Genomic DNA, 10,302 nt, shown 5'->3' with positions numbered 1-10,302 from the left:
TCCCGTAGCATGCACGTATAGTGAACCGTTATGTCATGAAGTCGAAGCATGATTTATTTATTGATTGTCTTCCTTATGAGTGGCGGTCGGGGACGAGCGATGGTCTTTTCATACCAATCTACCCCCCTAGGAGAATGCGTGTAGTACTTCGTTTCGATAACTAATAGATTTTTACAATAAGTATGTGAGTTATTTATGACTACTGTTGAGGGATTATATGCGCTCCCACCCTTCCACCATTGCTAGCCTCTTTAGTGTCGCGCAACTTTCGCCGGTGCGTCAAACCCACCATAGACCTTCCTCAAAACAGCCACCATACCTACCTATTATGGCATTTCCATAGCCATTACGAGATATATTGCCATGCAACTTTTCACCTTTCTGTTTATTATGACATGCTTCATCATTATCATATTGCTTTGCATGATCATGTAGTTGACATCGTATTTCTGGCAAAGCCACCGTTCATAATTCTTTCATACATGTCACTCTTGATTCATTGCACATCCCGGTACCCCGCCGGCGGCATTCATATAGAGTCATATATTTGTTCTAGTATCAAGTTGTAATTCTTGAGTTGTAAAGTAAATAAAAGTGTGATGATCATCATTATTAGAGCATTGTCCTGTGTGAGGAAAGGATGATAGAAACTATGATCCCCCCACAAGTCGGGATGAGACTCCGGACGAAAAAATAAAAATAAAAAGAGGCCAAAAAAAGAGAGAGCCCAAAAAATAAAACAAAAACAAAAAAATGAGAGAAAAAGAGAGAAGGGGAAATGCTACTATACTTTTACCACACTTGTGCTTCAAAGTAGCACAATGATCTTCATGATAGAGAGACTCATATGTTGTCACTTTCATATACTAGTGGGAATTTTCATTATAGAACTTGTCTTGTATATTCCAGTGGTGGGCTTCCTCAAATTGCCCTAGGTCTTCATGAGCAAGCGAGTTGGACGCACACCCACTTAGTTTCTTTTGAGCTTTCATACACTTATACTACTGCATCCATTGCATGACAATCCCTACTCACTCACATTGATATCTATTGATGGGCATCTCCATAGCCCGTTGATATGTCTAGTTGATGTGAGACTATCTCCTTCTTTTTGTCTTCTCCATAAACACCATATTTTATTCCACCTATAGAGCTATATCCATGGCTCACACTCATGTATTGCGTGGAAGTTGAAAAAGTTTGAGATGAAAAAATTGCTTGGCTTTTCATTGGGGATGTGCATGATTTAATATTTTGCATGATGAAGATGGAGCATAGCCAGACTATATGATTTTGTAGGGACAAGCTTTCTTTGGCCATGTTATTTTGAGAAGACATAATTGCCTTGTTAGTATGCTTGAATTATTATTGTTTTCATCTTAATATTAAACTTTTCTTTTGAATCTTATGGATCTGAATATTCTTGCCACAATAGAGAAGATTACATGGATAAATATGTTAGGTAGCATTTCACATCAAAAAAATCTGTTTTTATCATTTACCTACTCGAGGACGAACCTGAATTAAGCTTGGGGATGCTTGATACGTCTCCAATGTATCTATAATTTTTGATTGTTCCATGCTATTATATTATCCATCTTGGACGTTATATATATATACATGCTATTTTATATCATTTTTTGGACTAACCTATTAACCTAGAATCTGATGCCACTTTCTGTTTTTCCTTTTTTTCGAGTTTCGCAGAAAAGGAATATCAAACGGAGTCCAAATTAGCTAAAAGTTTACGGTGATTTTTATGGACCATAAGAAGCCCCTGAAGCAAAAGAGTTGGGCCATAAGAGCCACGAGGCCTCCACAAGGGTGGAGGGCGCCCCCTATGGCGCGCCCCCTGTCTTGTCGCCTCGTGGACCCCCCTGACTTGTTTCCAAAGCCAAAAATTCCTATAATTATAGAAACCCCTAGAAATAAACCTAGATTGGGAGTTCCACTGCCGCAAGCCTCTGTAGGCACGACAAACCAATCGGGAGCCCGTTTCGGCAACCTGCCGGAGGGGGAAACCATCACCGGTGGCCATCTTCATCATCCCGGCGCTCTCCATGACAAGGAGGGAGTAGTTCTCCCTCGGGGCTGAGGGTATGTACCAGTAGCTATGTGTTTGATCTCTCTCTCTCTCTCTCGTGTTCTTGATATGGCACTATCTTGATATACAATGAGCTTTGTTATTATAGTTGGATCAGATGGTGTTTCTCCCCCTCTATCTTATTGTCATGAATTGAGTCTTGCTCTTTGAGGTTCCACTATGTTGGATTGAGTATTGGATTTGAGAACACTTGATGTATGTCTTGCGATGGAATATCTATGGTGACAATGGGATGTTCTATTGATTCACTTGATGTATGTTTTGGCACTCAACTTGCGGATTCCCGTGGTGACATTGGGGTAATCTATGCATAGGGGTTGATGCATGTTTTCGTCCTACTTTCTCCCATAGAAACTTTGGAGTGATTCTTTGTTGCATGTTAAGGGATTGTTATATGATCCAATTATGTTATCATTGTTGAGAGAACTTGCACTAGTGAAAGTATGAACCCTAGGCCTTCTTTTCAAGCATTGCAATACCGTTTTCGCTCACTTTTGTTACTTGCTACCTTGCTGTTTTTATATTTTTGAGAATAAAATTGCTACTGTAGAGTTGATTGATAATTTGGATAAAAAGATTCATAATCAGATTACTCAATAAGGATCTAAATTAGGAGTTACTTTAAAGAATCTTAGGGAAAAGGAACCCATAGTTAATAAAAAGATAGATCAAGATTCTACTAGAATTGGCAAACTAGAAGATATTATTACCAACTTGGGTTCCACTTTTTCCTCCGTTAAAACTACTCCAAATCTTCCTCCTACTAATATTTCCAAGTTTACTTACGTTCCAAAGAATAAGGGTGAATCTTCTAGCAAAGAAAATGAAGATCTCAAATCAATAAACGTTCACCCCAGTCTTCTCAACATTATTAAAGAACCAATTGTTACATGTGAATTTCTTGATTTCTTGCCTAGGAGTTTGATCATTAACAAAATTAAAGAACCTCCTAAGGGTTATAGGTGTGAGATTGAAGAATTGCATGCCAAAGATGATAATACTTAGATATATTCGTGTTTTCTGCCTAGCTAAGGGCGTTAAACAATAGCGCTTGTTCAGAGGCAACCCAATTTTATTGTTGTTCTTGTTTTTAGGTACTGTTTTGCATTAAATAATTCATCTAGCCTCTGGATAGATGTGGTTTTTATGTTGTAATTAGTGTTTGTGCCAAGTAATACCTTTGGGATAGCTTATAGTGATCGTTGATTTGATCTTGCTGAAAAATAGAAACTTTTGTGCCCAGGAGATTAGTTTCATTTTTAGCAAAAGCGCGATAAAATACTGATTCTTTTTGCAGAGGATTTATAAAAAAATTCCTTAGTTCTTCCTATTTTTTTTATGATTTTTGGAGTTATATAAGTATAGGAAATATCGATATTGCTACAGACTGTTCTGGTTTTAACAGATTCTGTTTTTCGCGTGTTCTTTGCTTATTTTGATGCATCTATTGGTAGTATCGGGGGGTATGAACCATAGAAAAGTTGGAGTATAGTAGATATTACACCAATATAAATAAATAATGAGTTCACAACCATACCAAAATTGGTGATTTATTTTCTTATACTAACGGAGCTTATGAGATTTTCTGTTGAGTTTTGTGTTGTGAAGTTTTCAAGTTTTGGGTAAGGATTCGATGGACTATGGAATAAGGAGTGGAAAGAGCCCAAGCTTGGGGATGCCCAAGGCACCCCAAGGTAATATTGAAGTACAACCAATAGCCCAAGCTTGGGGATGCCCCAGAAGGCATCCCCTCTTTCGTCTTCGTCTATCGGTAACTTTACTTGAGGCTATATTTTTATTCACCACATATGTGTTTTTCTTGGAGCGTCTTGTATGATTTGAGTCTTTTCTTTTTAATTTTGCGACAATCATCCTTGTTGTACACACCTTTTTAGAGAGACACGCATGAATCGTGATTTATTAGAATACTCTATGTGCTTCACTTATATCTTTTGAGCTAGGCAAATTTGCTCTAGTGCTTCAGTTATATCTCTTTAGAGCACGGCGGTGGTTTTATTTTATAGAAATTGATGAACTCCCATGCTTCACTTATATCATTTTGAGAGTCTTTAAAACATCACGGTAATTTTCTTTGGTTATAAATTTGGTCCTAATATGATAGGCATCCAAGAGGGATATAATAAAAACTTTCATATAAAGTGCATTAAATACTATGAGAAGTTTGATTCCTTATGATTGTTTTGAGATATGAAGATGGTGATATTAGAGTCATGCTAGTGAGTAGTTGTGAATTTGAGAAATACTTGTGTTACGGTTTGTAAGTCCCGTAGCATGCATGTATGGTGAACCATTATGTAACGAAGTTGGAGCATGGGATATTTTTTGATTGTCTTCCTTATGAGTGGCGGTCGAGGACGAGCGATGGTCTTTTCCTACCAATCTATCCCCATAGGAGCATGCGCGTAGTAATTTGTTTCAATGACTAGTAGATTTTTGCAATAAGTATGTGATTTCTTTATGACTAATGTTGAGTCCATGGATTATACGCACTCTCACCTTTTCCGCCATTGCTAGCCTCTCTAGTACAGCGCAACTTTCGCCGGTACCATAAACCCACCATATACCTTCCTCAAAACAGCCACCATACCTACCTATTATGGTATTTCCATAGCCATTCTAAGATATATTGCTATGCAACTTTCCATAGTTCCGTTTATTATGACACATTCCATCATTGTCATATTGCTTTGCATGATCATGTAGTTGACATCTTATTTGTGGCAAAGCCACCGTTCATCACTTTTTATACATGTCACTCTTGATTCATTGCACATCCCCGTACACCGCCGGAGGCATTCATATAGAGTCATATTTTGTTCTAAGTATCGAGTTGTAATTTTTGAGTTGTAAGTAAATAAAAGTGTGATGATCTTCATTATTAGAGCATTGTCCCATGTGAGGAAATAAAAAAAAAGAAAAGGCCAAATAAAAAAAGATGGCCCAAAAAAATGAGAGAAAAAGAGAGAAGGGACAATGTTACTATCCTTTTGCCACACTTGTGCTTCAAAGTAGCACCATGATCTTCATGATAGAGAGTCTCATATATTGTCACTTTCATATACTAGTGGGAAATTTTCATTATAGAACTTGGCTTGTATATTCCAATGATGGGCTCCCTCAAATCACCCTAGGTCTTCATGAGCAAGCAAGTTGGATGCACACCCACTTAGTTTTTGTTTTGTGCTTTCATAAACTTATAGCTCTGGTGTATCCATTGCATGGCAATCCCTACTCACTCACATTGATATCTATTGATGGGCATCTCCATAGCCCGTTGATACGCCTAGTTGATGTGCGACTATCTCCTTATTTATGTCTTCTCCACAACCACCTTCTATTCCACCTATAGTGCTATATCCATGGCTCACGCTCATGTATTGCGTGAAAGTTGAAAAGGTTTGAGAACATCAAAAGTATGAAACAATTGCTTGGCTTGTCATCGGGGTTGTGCATGATTTAAATATTTTGTGTGATGAAGATGGAGCATAGCCAAACTATATGATTGTGTAGGGATAAGGTTTCTTTGGGCATGTTATTTTGAGAAGACATAATTATTTTGTTAGTATGCTTGAAGTATTATTGTTTTTATGTCAATATTAAACTTTTGTTTTGAATCATACGTATCTAAACATTCATGCCACAATAAAGAGAAATTACATGGATAAATATGTTAGGTAGCATTCCACATCAAAAATTTTGTTTTTATTATTTACCTACTCAAGGACGAGCAGGAATTAAGCTTGGGGATGCCTGATACATCTCCAACGTATCTATAATTTTTGATTGTTCCATGCTATTATATTATCTGTTTTGGATGTTTTATATGCATTAATATGCTATTTTATATTATTTGTGGGACTGGCCTATTAACCTAGAGCCAAGTGCCAGTTCCTGTTTTTTTCCTTGTTTTAGAGTTTCGCAGAAAAGGAATACCAAACAGAGTCCAAAAGGAATGAAACTTTCGCAATGATTTTTCTTGGACGAGAAGATATCCAGAGGTCTTGGAGTGCACGTCAGGAAAGCCACAAGGCGGCCACATGGTTGGGACGCACGCCCGGGGGTAGGGCGCGCCCCAACCCTTGTGGACCTCTCATGACTCCACCGACCTAGTTCTTCCGGCTATATATTCTCAAATATCCCAAAAACTTCCAGGGGAGTCACGAAACCACTTTTCCACCGCCGCAACCTTCTCTACCCATGAGATCCCATCTAGGGGCCTTTTCCGGCGTCCTGCCGGAGGGGGATTCGATCACGGAGGGATTCTACATCAACACCATTGCCTCTCTGATGAAGCGTGAGTAGCTTACCACAGACCTACGGGTCCACAGCTAGTAGCTAGATGGCTTCTTCTCTCTCTTTGATTCTTAATACCATGTTCTCCTCGATGTTCTTGGAGATCTATTTGATGTAATACTTTTGCGGTGTTTTGCCGAGATGTGATGAATTGTGGATTTATGATCAGCTTATCTATGAATATTATTTGAATCTCCTCTGAATTCTTTTATGCATGATTTGATATCTTTGCAAGTCTCTTAGAACTATCGATTTGGTTTGGCCAACTAGATTGGTTTTTCTTGCAATGGGAGAAGTGCTTAGCTTTGGATTCAATCTTGCAGTGCTCGATCCTAGTGACAGAAGGGGAACTGACACGCACTCTATTGTTGCCATCGAGGATAACAAGATGGGGTTTTGTAGCGACCAGACCTCAAACAGTCTGATCTCTGTGCTCCGGTGTCATCCCTAGATCAGTAATGCTGACACCACACAGTACTCGGAGGATTTATAGCAGAGTAGCAATCACACACTTATTACATCGAGTGTCTCAAAAGAGAACTTATTACAATAAATATGGCTTAAGGCCATCTAATAATAATAACAGCGGAAGGCTTGGAAGATAAGTGAGTCCATCAACTCCAACGGCATCACTGAGTATAGAACCATGACCTAAAACTCCTTAATCGTCGTCTGAAAAGTCTGCAACATTAACGTTGCAGCCCGAAAACGGGTCAGCACATGGAATATGCTAGCAAGGTAAGACATAGAGAGTAATGGAATGCAACAGCTATACTATATGCATATCTGGCTGGTGGAAAGCTCTATGGTTACAGTTTTGCATAAAGCCAATTTTTCCCTACTTCAAAAGGAATAAATTTAATTACTATCATGGTGGTTGTTAAACATTGAGAATGGTTGACAGCATTCTTAATCCCAATTAAGCATCATCATTAACCCAACAACATTAATTTTAGAGTAACATGTTGAGATTCACATGATAATCCAGATACTAGATACTCAAGATGTCCATAACCGGGGACACGGCTAATCATGATTAGTTTGTTACACTCTGCAGAGGTTTGCGCACTTTTCCCCACAAGACTCGATCGCCTCCGTTGGATTTCTCGCACTACATGGTGTTTGAGAAACGGATGACCGAGACACAGTCTTTCAGAAGCGCTAGCACCTTACGATGGATAGACCGGTACACCTACTTTCCCCTACATCTGCTAGTCTACCCTGTAAGAGTTCGCACGACTTAATCAACTATGCCAGAGCCCATAATGGCTTGTGGCTGCACACGGAAGTTTCTAGTTTGAAAAATCTCATGATCCCTTTGAGCCTGGGTGGCGGTCCAAAAGAAAACAGGCATGTCCTGGAATACCCAGGTGCCTCAATCCACCCAGATGTGTATTTAAGTTGCCACCTTAGATAAACCATTAATTATCAATCTCACATCTGTCATGGATTTCACTCACCCAATCCACGTCTACTAGCATAGCATGGCATAATAAGCAAACGTAGAAGTAACTCCCAAAGGTTTGATAATAAACAGGTAATAGGTACTACCTCATCTACTTCCCATCCCACAGTTTAATTAGATCCTAATCATGCAATGTGTGAAGATTGATCTAATGCAAAAAAACTGGGTTGTAGAAAAGGTATGATCAAAGTGTTACTTGCCTTGCTGATGATCCGTGAAACCTAACGATTCGAAGTAACAGGCGGCGCACTCCGGGTACTCTATCGCAGGCAAACAAACAAGCATACAATAAGTACTCATCTAATGCACAGGTAAAACTCAAATAAGAGATCTAACCAGAAGGTTCAACTTAAGAACTCCGGTTGGCAAAAGGAATCAAATCGAACGAAGCAAAGAAAGTCAAACGGCGAAAGAAAACAACTTCGTTCTAGTAATCTGAACCTAAGTCAAATTTTAGAGTAGCAAAAACTTGTTTAAGTTGATTATTCGGATAGAGGGTTTCGAGACGAAACTCCAGGCGCTTGAATCGCCTGATTCCGATAAACGAGCGAAAAGAAAAACTAAAACGAAAATCGGATCAGAAATCGCGATTAGAAAATAACCGCGGAAAAATCCGACGAAAAAGAAAAACGACGAACGGATTTTTTTTAAAAACGGCACGGATTTCGAGGTGCGGCGAACCTCGGGCGACGCGCGGCTCCGGCGGATCGGCGGCGGGCGGCGGCGGCGGCTGGCGGCGGCGGCGGCTGGGGCTGGGCGCGGCTAGGGTTTCGGGGCGGCTGGGCCTTCGGGCTGGCTTGCCCCGGCTTATAAAGGCCCCGGCCAGGCGGAGTCCTGGCCGAGTACGGCCCATAGTCGGTTCCGTTTTTTTTGCTCGGAAGAAAAATAAAAAGAAATACTAAACGGACTCCAAAAATCCCGAAATAAATTTTCCCGGGCTTCTAAAATCAAGCCCGACAAAGTGAACATTTATTTGGGCCCTAAATGCAATTTTGAAAAACGCGCATTTTTCCTAATTCAAATAAAAACAACAAAAAAACTCCGAAATAAAACTATTTGATTTTTTTATTAAATCCTCAATATTTCTATATTTTGGGAAAGTCATTTTATTCCCTCTCTCATATTTTTGTAATAGAAATAATTGATGATAAAATAAATAAAATCAAATGATCCTATTCTCAAAATTTGAGAAAAACTCAAATATGAAAATAACGAAATCCCCAACTCTCTCCGTGGGTCCTTGAGTTGCTTAGAATTTTCTAGGATCAAAACCCAAAGCAAATAAAATATGATATGCATGATGATCTAATGTATAACATTCCAAATTGAAAATTTGGGATGTTACAAACCTACCCCCCTTAAGATGAATCTCGCCCTCGAGATTCGGGTTGGCTAGAAAATAGGTGAGGGTGGTCTTTGAGCAAATCTTCCTCTCGTTCCCAGGTGGCTTCATCCTCCGTGTGGTGGCTCCACTGAACCTTGCAAAACTTGATAACTTTGCTGCGAGTAACTCGGCTGGCAAACTCGAGGATCTTAACTGGTTTCTCCTCGTAGGTCAAATCGTTATCCAACTGAATAGTTTCCAAAGGCACTGTGTCTCTCAATGGTATGTCAGCCATCTCCGCGTGACACTTCTTTAACTGAGAAACGTGGAACACATCATGAATTCCTGACAATCCTTCGGGCAATTTCAACTTGTAGGCCACTTCTCCCATACGCTCCAAAATTCGATATGGTCCTACAAATCGTGGCGCTAACTTCCCTTTAACTCCAAAACGCTTTGTTCCCCGAAGTGGAGATACTCGAAGATAAGCTCTGTCTCCAACTTCGTAAACTGTCTCCTTGCGTTTAGAATCTGCATAACTCTTCTGTCTGGACTGGGCTACCTTGAGCCTATCGCGAATCAACTTCACTTTCTGTTCAGACTCCTTAATCAAGTCAGGTCCAAACAACTGGCGGTCTCCGACTTCGTCCCACGACAGCGGTGTCCTGCACCTCCTTCCGTACAAAGCTTCGAAAGGGGCCATCTTCAAACTGGTTTGGTAACTGTTGTTGTAAGAGAACTCTGCATATGGCAAATTATCGTCCCAACTAGATCCATAATCTAGCGCACAAGCTCTCAGCATATCCTCCAAAATCTGATTGACTCTCTCGGTCTGTCCATCTGTCTGCGGATGAAAAGCTGTACTGAATTCTAGCCTGGTTCCCAAAGTTTCGTGCAACTGCTTCCAGAACTTTGAGGTAAACTGGGTTCCTCTATCTGATACGATACTCCTCGGAACTCCATGCAGACATACTATTCTGGTCATGTATATTTTTGCCAACTTAGCACTGGTATAAGTGGTCTTTACTGGGATGAAATGAGCTACTTTCGTCAATCGATCGACTACAACCCAAATCGAGTCATAGCCTGAACGAG

Source organism: Triticum aestivum, chromosome 6A, assembly GCF_018294505.1.
Source record: "Triticum aestivum cultivar Chinese Spring chromosome 6A, IWGSC CS RefSeq v2.1, whole genome shotgun sequence".
NCBI classification, from domain to species: domain Eukaryota; kingdom Viridiplantae; phylum Streptophyta; class Magnoliopsida; order Poales; family Poaceae; genus Triticum; species Triticum aestivum.
The sequence above is the reverse complement of the archived record's forward strand: the minus strand, read 5'-3'. Positions refer to the sequence as shown.